Consider the following 14,671-nt stretch of genomic DNA (forward strand, 5'->3'; position numbering starts at 1 on the left):
CGGAGCCTACACACATCCACGGCGGGGACCTTCAGATGGAATCTCTCGGACACAGCATCGCGATGCTTCAACACCGAGTTGGCCCACAGGGTGGTAACCTGGTGCGCCAAAAACTCGATGGAGCGGGTGCCCGAGAGCAAGAAGGTCTCCAGGGCCTTCCTATTGGTCTCATTGGACAAGTCCTCCGATCGCAATAGGATGCCCAGAGATCCTAGCCAAAAGTCACAGCCACGAAGTAGCCTGCATGGCACACTTAGCGACCTTCTCGTGGGTAAGGATCTCTGCCGCCGAGAACGACACCTGCCGGGCAGAGAGTTTCTCAAGGGGAACTCCCTTCGCCAGCTCCTCCACAGAGTGATGGAGAGGAAGAGCGAGGTTGTGCTCACCCAGGATCTCGAAATACCTCCTCTGCTGAAGACGAGGAGGAGGGATGAGCTTGTTCCCGGCAGTGGAACGACTGGAGGAGGCAAGAAGTGCGAGCTGAGCGTTGGCCCTAGCCCTGGCACTCTTCAGCCCCCGAGACAAGGGCAGAGCCGCACTGGTCTTAGGGGCCTTCCGAACGTCAAACACTTCATCCAAAATCGTGTCTTTGCCTTCACGGGGGGCGATGACTGGATCCATAAGCCCGTTAAGTTGCCTTATCAGGCTTAGGACCTGCCAGAAGGCATGTTCGGATTCTTGCTGTTCTCCTCCCTGTGGGCTGGCAGCTAAGTCTCCTGCCCCAGGGATCTCTTCCTGGGGTGACACGTGGACATTACCCCGGGTAGTCGTGGGTTCCTGACGAATCCTTGCAGAGGATTTAGGGACGGTCTTGGAGTCCTTGGATTCCCTCCTGGGAGGGATACAGGATCCCAACAACGAGGTTCGAGGGGCCCCTTCCTCACGAGACGATTCTCCTGCATGAAGCGAAGTCTCCCCCCCTGGTGCCGAGGGGAAGACTACTGCCCCACTGGACTCATCTGAGGACGGAAAGGCTTCGTCCACGGGAGAAGGAGAGAGCACTCGTGCAGGAGAAGGGACCTTCGCGACCGACCTCTTGGGAACCAACTTCGCCCTGGGGGAAGTCACCACGAAGTCCACTCCTCTTTTTCTCTTCAGCGTAGGAGAAACAGCCGTTGGTTTGTTACCCTGGTCGGCGAGTGCTGGTTTCATAACCCTCACTAACGCCCGTGCCAGAGGACCAAACCAAGTCTGTTGCTCCAAGGACACAGAGTCCGAAATCCTCGCTAAAGGGAAAGGGATCGGGCGATCCTTTGGAGTGGACACCACGGTACCTGCCTGAAAAGAAGGTGGGGAAGTATGATGTACTAACCTCTCTTCGTCCTGCACTACCAACCTGTGTTTGGGTGGAGGTGATCCCGAGTGCCATCTAGGAACACGTGTTCCTGCTGCTACCACCGGCTGCGGAATTCGCCGCGAACGATGGTCGCGCGAGGGCGAATGGTCGCGCGGTAGCGCGGGCGAGCGATTGCGCGGGTGCGCAGGTGGATGATCGCGCGGGCACGCAGGCGAGCGGTCGCGCGGGGTGCGCAGGCGAGCGGTCGCGCGGGCGCTCAGGCGAGTGGGCGCGAGGGTGGGCAGGTGAATGAACGCGTGTCCGAGGCGGCGAACGCAAGCGTTGGCGCGACGGCGAGGAAACACGCTGCCGCGTGGGTGAGGAAGACCGCTGGCGATGTATATCCACAGGCGATCGATGATGAGCTGGTGAGCGCGGACGCGCAGGTTGGCGATGGCGCGTTGTGGCATGTCGACGCGTTGGCGAGCGATAGCGAGCAGCATGCGCAGGTGAACGATCGAGCAATGGCGAGCGATGGCGAGCAGCACGCACAGGTGAACGATCACGCGATGTGGAGCGATGGCGATCAGCATGCGCAGGTGGGCGATCGCGCGATGGCGAGCAGCATGCGCAGGTGGGCGATCGCGCGATGGCGAGCAGCATGCGCAGGTGGGCGATCGCGCGATGGCGAGCAGCATGCGCAGGTGGGCGATCGTGCGATGGTGAGCGATGGCAAAGATCTGGCAGGAGATGGTGAACGGTCTGCAGAGGTTCAAGGAAGACGGAGCTGTAGGTTGAGGCTGACGAGGAGAGTCCCCCTCGGAGGATGAAGACCCAAAAAGGCGCCTTGCGGCGTAGCGGACGGTGAGCCTTACGGCGGAGGCGGCCTCGGGGGAGATCGTCGGGACCATCGGTCCTCCGAAGGCGAGTCTCCGTCAAAGCACTTCCCTCAGGAGGAAGCTGAGCAGCAGCAGAGACCGAAGGACTCACTTCCCCCTTCGAAGGATGTACGGAAGGGGGAGGAGAGCCTTTAGCACCATCATCCGCAACAGCACCTGCGGCGGATTGCCCAGCCACGTCGGAGGCCTCTGTCACCACGACGTCGCCAATAGACAGAGGGTCTACCTCGGCTACCGCCGGCGACTGCTTAACAGACAAGGTCGATAAAAGCGACCCTGGAGGGCAAGCCCTTAAGCCCCAGGGACGACCAAATCTGTAAAAGATCATCATTGGTTAAGGCATTATCAATAACCTCCCCCGGAGGAGGAGGGGGAACCGCCTCGCTATGGGAGGCGACGCCCTCTCCCCCCACCCAAGGTAGGGAAACAGAACTAGGGCCTGCGCTACCACTCGGCCGACTCTCCTTAGGAGGCGGACGAGGGGGAGCTTCGGAGGAGGTTTGGGCGGCGGAAGAAGAGTCCCGAGAACCTTCCTCCTTCAAGGCTAACCCCGAAGGAGAACGGTCTCTCTTGGACTTCTTCTTACGCCGACGGCCAAACTTCTCCCACTGGGAGGCAGACCACTCCCTGCACTCACGGCACATGTTCACCTGGTCACGGCCCCGACATTGAGGGCAAAGGGTGTGCGGATCCGTAGTTACATCCGACATGAAAGTCCCACAAGGACGACCGGCAACTCCAGGGCATGTACGCATTGTAAAGAAATAATAATGAAGGTCAACTTCCAACCAACACACACGCTGAAAAGAAAAAGCAGGAAATTAAAGGCTGTCACGAGGACGATGAGCAGACACGTCTGATCACCGCCGAGCCAAAAGTGAAGTGAAGCAAGTCACCGGTGTGTGGAGGGGGGAGGGGTAGCAAGCTACCCTTCCCCACCCCCCGCTAACTAGCGCGGGGGTAATTAACCCTCGTTAAAACTATTGGCTCGTCATTTCAGCTGCGCTAAATGGTAAACCCTATGTAAATAGCGTGGTTTGTATTTCGGTTACGGAACAAATGTGTTTTGTGTTGTCAATGGTACCAGTAGATTGGGTTTGTGCCTGTATTGTACCACTATATAAGGGTAAGGGAGATATGCATGAGTGTTGTAATTCAAGAGGTATTAGTTTGTTAAGCGTAGTTGGAAAAGTGTATGGTAGAGTAATGATTAAGAGGATCAAGGATAAAACAGAGAATGCAATCTTAGAAATACAGGGTGGTTTTAGAAGAGATAGGGGTTGTATGAATCAGATTTTTACAGTTAGGCAGATATGCTAGAAATATTTAGCAAAAGGTAAGGAGGTGTATGTTGCGTTTATGGATCTGGAGAAAGCGTGTGATAGAGTTGATAGGGAAGCAATGTGGAATGTGATGAGGTTATATGGAGTTGGTGGAAGGTTGTTGCAAGCAGTGAAAAGTTTCTACAAAGGTAGTAAAGCATGTGTTAGGATAGGAAATGAAGTGAGTGATTGGTTTCCGGTGAGAGTGGGGCTGAGACAGGGATGTGTGATGTCGCCGTGGTTGTTTAACTTGTATGTTGATGGAGTGGTGAGAGAGGTGAATGCTCGAGTGCTTGGACGAGGATTAAAACTGGTAGACGAGAATGACCATGAATGGGAGGTAAATCAGTTTATGTTTGCGGATGATACTGTACTGGTTGCAGACACAGAAGAGAAGCTTGGACAATTAATGACAGAATTTGGAAGTGTGTGTGAGAGAAGGAAGTTGAGAGTTAATGTGGGTAAGAGTAAGGTTATGAGATGTACAAGAAGGGAAGGTGGTGCAAGGTTGAATGTCATGTTGAATGGAGAGTTACTTGATGAGGTGGATCAGTTTAAGTACTTGGGGTCTGTTGTTGCAGCAAATGGTGGAGTGGAAGCATATGTACATCAGAGAGTGAATGAAGGTTGCAAAGTGTTGGGGGCAGTTAAGGGAGTAGTAAAAAAATAGAGGGTTGGGCATGAAAGTAAAGAGAGTTCTATATGAGAAAGTAATTGTACCAACTGTGATGTATGGATCGGAGTTGTGGGGAATGAAAGTGATGGAGAGACACAAATTGAATGTGTTTGAGATGAAGTGTCTAAGGAGTATGACTGGTGTATCTCGAGTAGATAGGGTTAAGAACGAAGTGGTGAGGGTGAGAACGGGTGTAAGAAATGAGTTAGCAGCTAGAGTGGATATGAATGTGGTGAGGTGGTTTGGCCATGTTGAGAGAATGGAAAATGGCTGTCTGCTAAAGAAGGTAATGAATGCAAGAGTTGATGGGAGAAGTACGAGAGGAAGGCCAAGGTTTGGGTGGATGGATGGAGTGAAGGAAGCTCTGGGTGATAGGAGGATAGATGTGAGCGAGGCAAGAGAGCGCGCTAGAAATAGGAATGAATGGCGAGCGATTGTGACGCAGTTCCGGTAGGCCCCTGCTGCTGCCTCCGATGCCTTAGATGACCGCGGAGGTAGCAGCAGTAGGGGATTCAGCATTATGAAGCTTCATCTGTGGTGGATAATGTGGGAGGGTGGGCTGTGACACCCTAGCAGTACCAGCTGAACTCGGTTGAGTCCCTTGTTAGGCTGGGAGGAACGTAGAGAGTAGAGGTCCCCTTTTTGTTTTTGTTTCTTTGTTGATGTCGGCTACCCCGAAAAATTGGGGGAAGGGCCTTGGTATATGTATGTATGTATGTAAGAAAATACATTGAATTATAACTTGAATGAATGTAAGAAACAAAAGATGTATAATCTGCAGTGGGAAAGTAGAGCTCAAGTCATAGAAACGAGGGTTTTGGAATGTCACTGGTCGAAAAAGTATCACTCGTAGATGTCGCATAAACGTGGGACTCGGGCGTGGAAGATAACGGGGGAGAGAAAATAAGAAAAAAGTATCAGGATTTGCAAATTGAATTGAGAAGGGTATGAAATATACAGGTAGAGGGGGTGCCAATAATCACAGGAACACTAGGGACCATACCTAAGTCATTGAAAAGGAATCTTAAGAAGGTAGGAGCCAATTTAGCCCCAAGACTGGTGCTAAAGTGTGCGCGCTACTTGAAACAGCATGAATAGTTGAGAATGTGACAGACTCCTAAGGAAGCTGGATATAATCTCAAACTCCACACTATAAACCACCAGTCTCTGTAGACTGTGATTAACCTTCCCCCAAAAAATTAATAACATTGGTGACCTTACTCTTCCTTGTTTCGGAATAATGCCCTCATATTTGGGTACATTTTATTTTGTTTATTTCCTTGATAAAATTGAGCGTAAAAAATTCATTTGATAAATAAAACATCCTTGGCTGCTCCATCTAATTTCTACTGATTTAGATTAGGCCACTCCTAAAAGTGACCTCAAGGGGGAATGCCAAACTTGAATCATCTCGATATTGGCAGCTTTGGTATCGTCAGCTTAACAGACAACCTTGTCCTTCCTCACTGAGAAATGGAATTCGCTTTCAACTTGTTTCCTTGCCTTTATAAAACCTTTCGTTTTTCATGTGGACAGTTTGTCAATTTGCTTACTGGAGTTTATAAAATTCACTCACTGTGCAATTTATGAATTCACTCACTGGATAATTTGGGAATTTTTTTACTGGTCAGTTTATGAATTAACTATCAGAACAGTTTATAAATTCCCTTAAGAGACAGTTTATCAACACTTTTCCTAAATCTAATCCTTTTCTAATTCACTCTCAGAACAGTTTATAAATTCCCTCAATCACAAGACAGTTTATTAACTCTTTTAAGATTAAATCCAATACTTTTTGCCTTGTTTCTCTTATCTATTTCATTTGGGAATTGGAATTCTTACGAATATGTGTGCCTAAATGAGTCCAACTGCATTAGCATAAATAAGAAAAACATTAAAATACCAACAAATTTGAGTAAAAATGCAATTCTGATACTCACTTGTTATAATTCACCTCAATCCACGGCTCCTCTTTAATCTGCCGGAGCAAAAACCCGTAGCTCTTTTCCTTGGACTTGCGGCTTCGTTCCGTCTCGGGCTTTTCAAACCTCACCGTGACTTTTTTTACCTTGTCCTCTTCGTCAGAATCTGGAAGAAAATTTTGATCAGCGACATACTCACATGATAACCGATCGTTTAGTTTTCCACGAGTGATATTGCGAACAGCTACAGACTTCATAAAATAATTACTGGAAGCTCCTCAACTTGCAAACATTCGGAGATACTGTACAAACTCAAACCCACCTGAAATCGTAAACCTCAAATAATGCATCAAAAGTTCATATTAAAATACTGTAAAATAATATTATATAAGGCAATGTAGTAAGGAAGCTGACATTTGTAATAAGAAACATGTTTATTTGTTGACTTTGCAGCTGAGAATATAGGCATGTGAGTCAGGTGAAGACTACACTATTGTTGTTATTATTATCATTACTTGCTAAGCTACAACCCTAGTTTTAAAAGCATGATGCTATAAGCCCAGGGGCTCCAACAGGCCAAAACTTTACAAAATTCGACTAGCAAACAGCTTCTTTGAACTTAATATGTTTGCAAGCATCCGACTTTCCATAAATACCGAAGTTTTTCTGCATTCAAATTGGGACAAAGAAAATACTACTCACACAAGAATAAAAGATTTAATACTATATACACACAGATAAAACCTAAAAAAAATTATCCACACTCGGAAGCAGAAACACACAAGTCTGGAGTACTTGCTTGGATCACACCCCAATGCAGGTAAGAATAACATGTTCTCATTTATAAAGGATTATACTGTATTAGATACACTGAGTTTGCTTTCATGTGGCTTCATCTCTGTCTTAGACTGGACCTAAAGAACGGGACACTTCAACCTGCCTCTTTATGAACCAGTTAACTGTCTTGTAAGTAGCCACCTTTGCTATGGTAAGCAGCTCTTCTAGGAAACTCCAAAATCAAATAATTGTTCTCTAGTCTAGGCTGGTGCCATAGCCTCTGTACCATGGTCTTCCATTATCTTGGGTTTGAGTTCTCTTGCTTGAGGGGCCCCTGGCTTATAGCATCCTTTTCCAACCAGGGTTGTAGCCTAGCAAGTAATAATAATAAAAATAATAATAATAATGCCATGTACCAAGAGGTACGTGAAGACAGAAGTTCCCTGCCAAATACGAAGAACAATAATTCAGATTTATAAAGTTATGGCAAAACCGAACAACTATTCATATTTATGTTGTTACCACTAACCTATCATGTCCCCTGAACCAAAGTGAGGAGCAGAGAAGTAAATCATATTATTCTATCTTATTTCTCTTCCTTTTGTTTTTTCAAGTTTTTATAGTTATATATATATATATATATATATATATATATATATATATATATATATATATATATATATGAAAGAATCATTTAAATGTAGTTACAGTTTTTGGAATATTTTAATTTGTTCATTATTTGGGCTTATAGCATCCTGCTTCTCAAACTAGGGTTGTAGCTTAGCTAATGATAATAATAATAATTAGTTATTGGTTTTTGCCCGGAAGCCTTGTCTTCTCTTGTCTCTTGGTAAATGGCAGGTGGCAAGTTGAGCCACGACTTAGGACGACAGAGAGGAAAAGTTTTATAAATCTTTATCGAGGTCATTATGTTGGTACTAAAAATATTTCCAACAGTAAAAACTTACCCTCTTCTCCGGTCGAGTCCTTCCTCTCCTTTTTCCCGCGTTTGTCTGCCTGGTCGAGATAGGAGAGGGACGGCCGCAGGTTAAGTGGAGACCAGAATCGCGGACTACGCCTACTGCATAACGACTGACGTCACTCAGCGCCTTCGTCGACGTCAGCACCAGTTTGTCCATTACGTTGCTTTTTGTGGGAAAAGTAATGCACTGTATCAGTGGAAATAACATTATTAATATAACAAGCATACTAAATAGTATAAGATTAACCCAGCCTAAACTTGGTGCCGGTCCCATCCAGCCACTGAGGGGGGCAAGCCAGCTTCAACTTGGTGCCGGTCCCATGCCCGGGTAAATGGGGAGGGTTGGCGGCAGGAAAGGCATCTGGTCATGAAAAATTAGCCAAAACCAATATAGCCAATGGAGATTGTGAACATCAACCCCACATAAAAGTTGGAAAAGATGCAGACAAAGAAGAAATATTAAATAGTATAAGATTAAGATACAAATAATAAAAAATATGAGAAAGAAAGTAGGATAATGGCGAAGAGATAAAATCTTGGGACATGGTATTAACTTGAGGCTTTTGACAAGCTCACCTTTCTTTACTGAAGATTACCTTCTTCATGAAACCAGAAAGCAATGTGAGAATAACACAGATCAAAAGTCTAAAAATTTCTTAAAAGTATATAAATTTTAGAAAAAAAGCTTAACAATAAATAATTTACAAATAATAAATTCCTCATTATAATACCTTTTCACCTTTAAATTATTTCCTCTATTTGAGTAAAATACTGAAATTTCCTGGGAGTATATTACTGCCAAAAATATCAATCCTTTACTTTTGTCACTGTCCCTTGCCCCTGCCATTCATGAGCGGCCTTTAAACCTTTAAAGGTACACTGCAAACCTTGGTCACTGATCATGCATGTATATGGCCAGTCTATATGGCATTGTCATTATCCCTTGCCTCTACGATTCATGAGCAGCCTTTAAACTCCGTTGTTCTCAAGTAAATCCTGATATATGAAGAACAAGTAGAAAGTGCAATCCAGAGATTTTAGACCGCTAATGAAGGTCGTCAATATATGTTGACCGTGAATAAATCTACCGTACTGTACTGAAGTCAAGAGACCTAGCTTTCCCTTTTCCATATATTGACCGTGAATAAGTCTACAGTATAATATAATAACCAGAATCGCAATACTGTACAAAATGGGTTCTCCTGGATCATAATACCTATCCACTATTAAAATTTGGTGAAGATCCAGCAACAAGCCTTGATGTAATCCTATTAACAAACAAACTAACAGATAATTAAATAAACATGACAAATTCGTAGATAATTTGTATTTTTCCTAACTATACAAACCTTAACTATTTACATGGGGTAATTACTTTGGCGTAGCTGAATGACGAGCCATTAAGTTTTAACGATTGTTTCCTACCCCGCCGCTAGTTAGTAGGGGGTAGGGAGGGGTAGCTAGCTACCCCCCACCCCCTCACACACACCAGTGAAAGGCTCACTTTACTTAGAGGTAGGACTTATCTTGGGGGACAGGGCTGGCGGGCAAATACAGTATGTGTAAATAGCTAAGGTTTGTATAGTTAGGAAAAATACAAATTATCTACGAATTTGTCATTTGTTCCGTAACTGAAATACAAACCACGCTATTTACATGGGGTGACTCAACCCTTAGGAAGGGTGGTAAGTACCCTGCCATACTGGCTTTGGCTTGCCCGGGGTCCCCGAACCCGAGTTTGCACGAACTCATGGGGTAAGGGGGTCCCTGCTCCTCGCTGGCAGTTGTGAGACTGCAGCGGCCTACGTAAGCTGTGTGTGAAAGTGAGCAGTGACTCGTCCTAGAAAGTTGACCTGGAGTTCTTCAGATGAAAATCTGGGCTAGGACTCTCCCAATACCACCTTGTCAGGGTATGGGGACATGACAGTATTACAACTTAATACTAGGAACACTAATGAAGCATGGTTTACCTGCAGAGGTTCGAGGTCAGCTGTGCAAATGACCCAGGATGCTGTTTTCTCCAAGGGAGGAGAGGATGAAGAAAAGAAAAGGGCCAGACAGATCTTTTCATTCATAGAGACTAAAACCGGGTAACAATATCCCCAACCTTCTGCTACTTGTCCAATAAGGAGCCTGAGGTTAGACCAGCTGTTGTGCAGCCACCACGGGGCCGATAGAAAAAGTATCGAGCCTCCTGAGTGTCACGTCTTGCAGGTAGTGGGCCGTAAAGGTGATATGATGCTTCCACACCCCAGCTTACAGGACCTGCGTCACTGAACAGTTCTTCTTGAAGGCCAGGGACGTAGCCACGCCCGACGTCATGCGCTCTAGGGCGACGTGACGGAGGAGGGTCAGGATTCAAGGCCAGATGTATTAACTTGCGGATCCAGGCCGAGATGGTATTCCTGGTGACCTTCCTCTTTGTCTTCCCGGTGCTCACGAACAAAGCTCGCACCTGGGGGCGAACTGCAGCTGTTCTTTTAAGATACAGTACAACCTCAGACTCCTGACTGGGCACAGTAGGAGATGGTCTGGGTCATCTGTTACAGAAGGGAGACTCGAAACCTGGAAGGAGTCGAACCTTGGGTCCGGCACTCCAGGGTTCAGAGTCTTGGGAACAAACTCAGGGACGAAGCTGAACGTTACCTCCCCCCATCCCCTTAAATGGGCGACGTCGTACGAGAGACCATGAAGCTCACTGACTCTCTTGGCCGAGGCCAAAGCTAGCAGGAACACCGTCTTCCAGGTAAGGTGGCGATCAGAAGTCTGGCGTAATGGTTCGTAGGGAGGACTCTTAAGAGACCTGAGAACTCGAACTACGTTCCAAGGAGGAGGTCTCACTTCCGACTGAGGGCAGGTCAGCTCGTAACTCCGTATGAGGAGAGAGAGTTCCAGCGAGGAGGAAATGTCCATTCCTTTAAGCCTGAAGGCAAGACTTAAGGCTGAGCGATAGCCTTTCACTGCCGAGACTGAAAGGCGCATTTCCTCCCGCAGATAAACGAGGAACTCCGCTATTGCTGGTAAAGTAGCATCGAGGGGAGAGATACCCCTTCCACGGCACCAACCACAGAAAACTCGCCACTTCGCCTGGTAGACTCCTGCGGATGACTTGCGCAGGTGGCCAGACATCCTGTTGCAACTTGTTGCAAAAATCCTCTCTCTGTGAGGAGATGCTGGATAGTCTCCAGGCGTGAAATCAAAGCGAAGCTACAGCTTTGTGGTAGATGTTGGAGTGTGGTTGTTTGAGTAGCTCGCGACATGGAGGGAGCTCCCTCGGGATCTCCGTGAGGAGTCTCAGAAGGTCCGGGAACCACTCTGCATGACGCCATAGCGGAGCTATCAAGGTCATTGAGAGATTGACCGATGTTCTGGTCTTGTTGAATAGCCTCCTCATCAGACAGCACGGGGGAAAGGCGTACACATCGACGCTGTCCCACCGTTGTTGGAAGGCATCCTGCCAGAGAGCCTTGGGGTCCGGGACTGGGGAGCAGTACAGCGGAAGCTTGGTGTTCAGCGCCGTAGCAAACAGATCCACCGTCGGGGAACCCCACAAAGTCAGGACTTTGTTGGCTATCTGAGTATCCAAAGACCACTCGGTACTCACTATCTGCGTCGCTCTGCTCAGACTGTCGGCGAGCACATTCCTTTTGCCCGGAATGAAGCGAGCCGCTAGTGAAATCGAGTGGACTTCGGAACATCTCAGAATCTCTACTGCAAGATGGGACAGCTGTTCCGAAAAGGTACCTCCCTGCTTGTTGATATAAGCCACCACTGTGGTGTTGTCGCTCATCACCACTACAGAGTGGCCTGCCAGGACTTGGTGGAACTTCTGAAGTGCCAGGAACACGGCCTTCATTTCTAGCAGGTTTATATGAAGGTACTTTTCTGATTCTGACTACAGGCCTGAGATCTGGTGGCTCAGAACGTGGGCCCCCCACCCTTTGTTTGATGCGTCCGAAAACAGCATCAAATCCGGGTAAGGGACGAGAAGATCCACTCCCTCTCGCAGATTCTCGTCTGCCACCCACCAACTGAGGTCCGCCCGTTCCGCAGGTCCCATAGGGATCAAGGCGTCCGGTGAGTCGTTTTCTTGGCTCCACCGAGACTTGAGATCTCATCCTGAGGCGACTGTTGGGAACGAGGCGGGTCAGGGAGGAGAGGTGGCCGAGGAGACGAAGCCACAACTGGGCTGGGAGTTCTTCTCGATTGAGGAAAGGGTTCGCAACCTTCCTCAGCCTTGCTATCTTTTCGTTTGATGGGAAGGCTTTGTGGAGATTGGTGTCTATGACCATGCCTAGATATACCAGTTTCTGAGAGGGCTGCAGGGAGGACTTCTCGAGATTTATTACGATCCCTAGATCCTGGCAAACTTCGAGGAGTCTGTCTCGGTGGCGAAGAAGGGTTGCCTCCGAGTCTGCTAGGATCAGCCAGTCGTCCAGATAACGAAGGAGACGGATGCCGATCCTGTGGGCCCATGAAGAGATGATGGTGAATACTCTGGTGAACACCTGAGGAGCTGTAGAGAGACCGAAACACAGCACCTTGAATTGGTAGATATTGTTGTCTAGGAAAAATCTCAGGTACTTCCTTGAAGACGGATGAATTGGGATCTGGAAGTACGCGTCCTTCAGGTCCAGCGTGCACATGAAGTCTAGTGGTCTCACCGCAAGTCTGACCGTGTCTGCCGTCTCCAAGCTGAACGGAGTCTGCTTGACAAACCCGTTCAGGGTCTAGAGGTCGATGACTGGTCTCCAGCCTCCAGACGCCTTTCTCACAAGAAAGAGTCGACTGTAGAAGCCTGGGGACCCGTCTACAACCTCCTGGAGAGCGTCCTTCTCCAACATGGTCTGGACTTCGGCCCGGAGGGCCTGCCCTTTGCCGATCCCATGGCAAAGGAGCTCAACGACACTGGATTCGCTGTCAAAGGAGGTAGAGAGGCTGTGAACGGGATGCGATAACCTAGGGAGATCACGGAGATCGTCCAGGCATCCACCCCGAGTTGCTGCCACCTTGTCGCGCAACTCTGTAGGCATCCCCCCACTGGTGGACATACAGGGGAATTGTCAACCCTAGCGCTTCCGGCCTCGGCTGGTACCTCTAGGGTTTTTGCCTCCCCTGGAGGACTTCTTGCCCCTTCTGCCCTTGGCAGGAAAGGGCTTAGACACCTTGGGCTTCGCCGTTGTCGTCTTCTTTGTGTCCTTAGCCGGACGGGGCTGCTGGACTGCCGGAGGTTTGTAGGGCCTCGATGTCAGGGCCTTATGGCTGAGGGAATCCTGGTTGGATTTCCTCCACCTCTCAGCAGTGAGCTCCATGTCCTTGGGCTCAAACAGGCTCTTACCGAGCACGGAAGAGTGTCTGAGCCTGCTAGCACTGCACTGGGGACCTTATGGTGGAACCTCTCGGCCACAGCGTCCCGGCGCTTGGCCCACAAGCTCTAGACTTGGTGGGCCAGAAACTCAATGGTCCGTGTGCCCGAGAGAAGAAAGGTTTCCAGCGCTTTCCTTGGAGAGATCCTCGGACCGCACCAGGATGCCCAGAGACCCTAGCCAGATGTCGAGCCACGAAGTTGCCTGCATGACACACTTGGTGACCTTCTCCTGGCTTAGGATCTCAGAGGCTGAGAAGGACACGTGCCGGTTGGAGAGTCTCTCAAGAGGGACTCCCCCTGTGAGCCCTTCCACGGAGTGGTGTAAGGGAAGACCCAGACAAGACTCCGCGAGGATCTCGAAATATCTCCTCTGGTGGACTCGAGGAGGAGGGAGGAGCTTGTTACCGGCACTTGATCTGCTGGAGGAGGCAAGCTCAGAGAGCTGACCCTCGACCTTGTCCCTGGCACTCTTCATCCCGTGAGACCAGGGCAAAGCTGCACTGGCCCAAGGGGGTTTCTGGGCGCCGTAGACCCGGTCCAGGACCGTGTCCTTCCCTTCACGAGGCGGGACTTCAGGATCTGGGATCCCGTTAAGGCTCCTCATGAGGGTCAGGACTTGCCAGAATGCGTGTTCTGACTCCTGGTGCTCTCCTCCCGGAGGACTGGCAGCGAAGTCTCCCGTCCCCAGTGGCTCTTCCTGGGGGAACACGTGGATAACCTCGAAGGCTCTAGACGGTTCCTGCCTGATCCTCGCCGACGATTTGGGAATCGTCTTAGAGTCCTTAGGTTCCCTCCTGGGAGGGATGCAGGACTCAAGTAGCGAAGGGGGCAGGCTCTTCTCCACCTCTGGACGAGAAGACCTCTCAGGGAGAGGCGGAGCCTCCCCCATTGGTGCGATGGGGGAGTGGTCCGGCTCATTCGACTCTCCTGAGGAGGGGTAATACTCCTCCGCAGGGGAGGGAGAGAAGGTCTGGGGTGGAGAAGGAGCCTTGCGCAAGGCTCTGCGTGGAAACAGAATAGGCCTCGGAGGAGGATCCACGGGAGACTCCTCTCTTCCTCTTCAGGGGGGAGGAGGCTGCCGCCGGATCGTGGCCCAAATCAGAGAGGGAGGGCTTAATAGCCCGCACAAGGGCTGCCGACTGACAGTCGCGCTGTCAGACACCCCTTCTGGAGGGAAGGGGATCAAGGGATGCCTAGGAGGAGTCGACAAACGAGGGTTCGCCTGCAGAGCTGGAAGAGAAGAGTCCCTAGACCTGTCCGGGAAGCGCCCCTCCTCCGGCGAGCGTGCTGGTCTGCGCTTGCGGGGAGGGGACCGCGACGATGAAGAATCCGCCTGGCGGCGCTCGCGTTGGGGCTCGTACACCGGGCCCTGGTCAGGGTCGCGCGTGAACAGCTGGCGCGAAACTGGAATCTCGCGCGCGAGGGCGCGATGGTGCGCAGGCGGGGACT

General features: G+C 49.4%; 1 protein-coding gene and 1 pseudogene across 1 annotated transcript in view; both read right to left on the bottom strand.

The window, feature by feature from the left end:
- Positions 1 to 14,671, bottom strand: part of LOC137626435 (uncharacterized) — a 423,533-nt gene that overhangs the window by 325,957 nt on the left and 82,905 nt on the right. The window lies entirely within an intron of this gene.
- LOC137626902 (DNA-directed RNA polymerase III subunit RPC5-like) overlaps positions 1 to 14,671 on the bottom strand; it is a 112,589-nt pseudogene that overhangs the window by 87,371 nt on the left and 10,547 nt on the right.

This window comes from Palaemon carinicauda, chromosome 34 (assembly GCF_036898095.1).
Source record: "Palaemon carinicauda isolate YSFRI2023 chromosome 34, ASM3689809v2, whole genome shotgun sequence".
NCBI classification, from domain to species: Eukaryota; Metazoa; Arthropoda; class Malacostraca; order Decapoda; family Palaemonidae; genus Palaemon; species Palaemon carinicauda.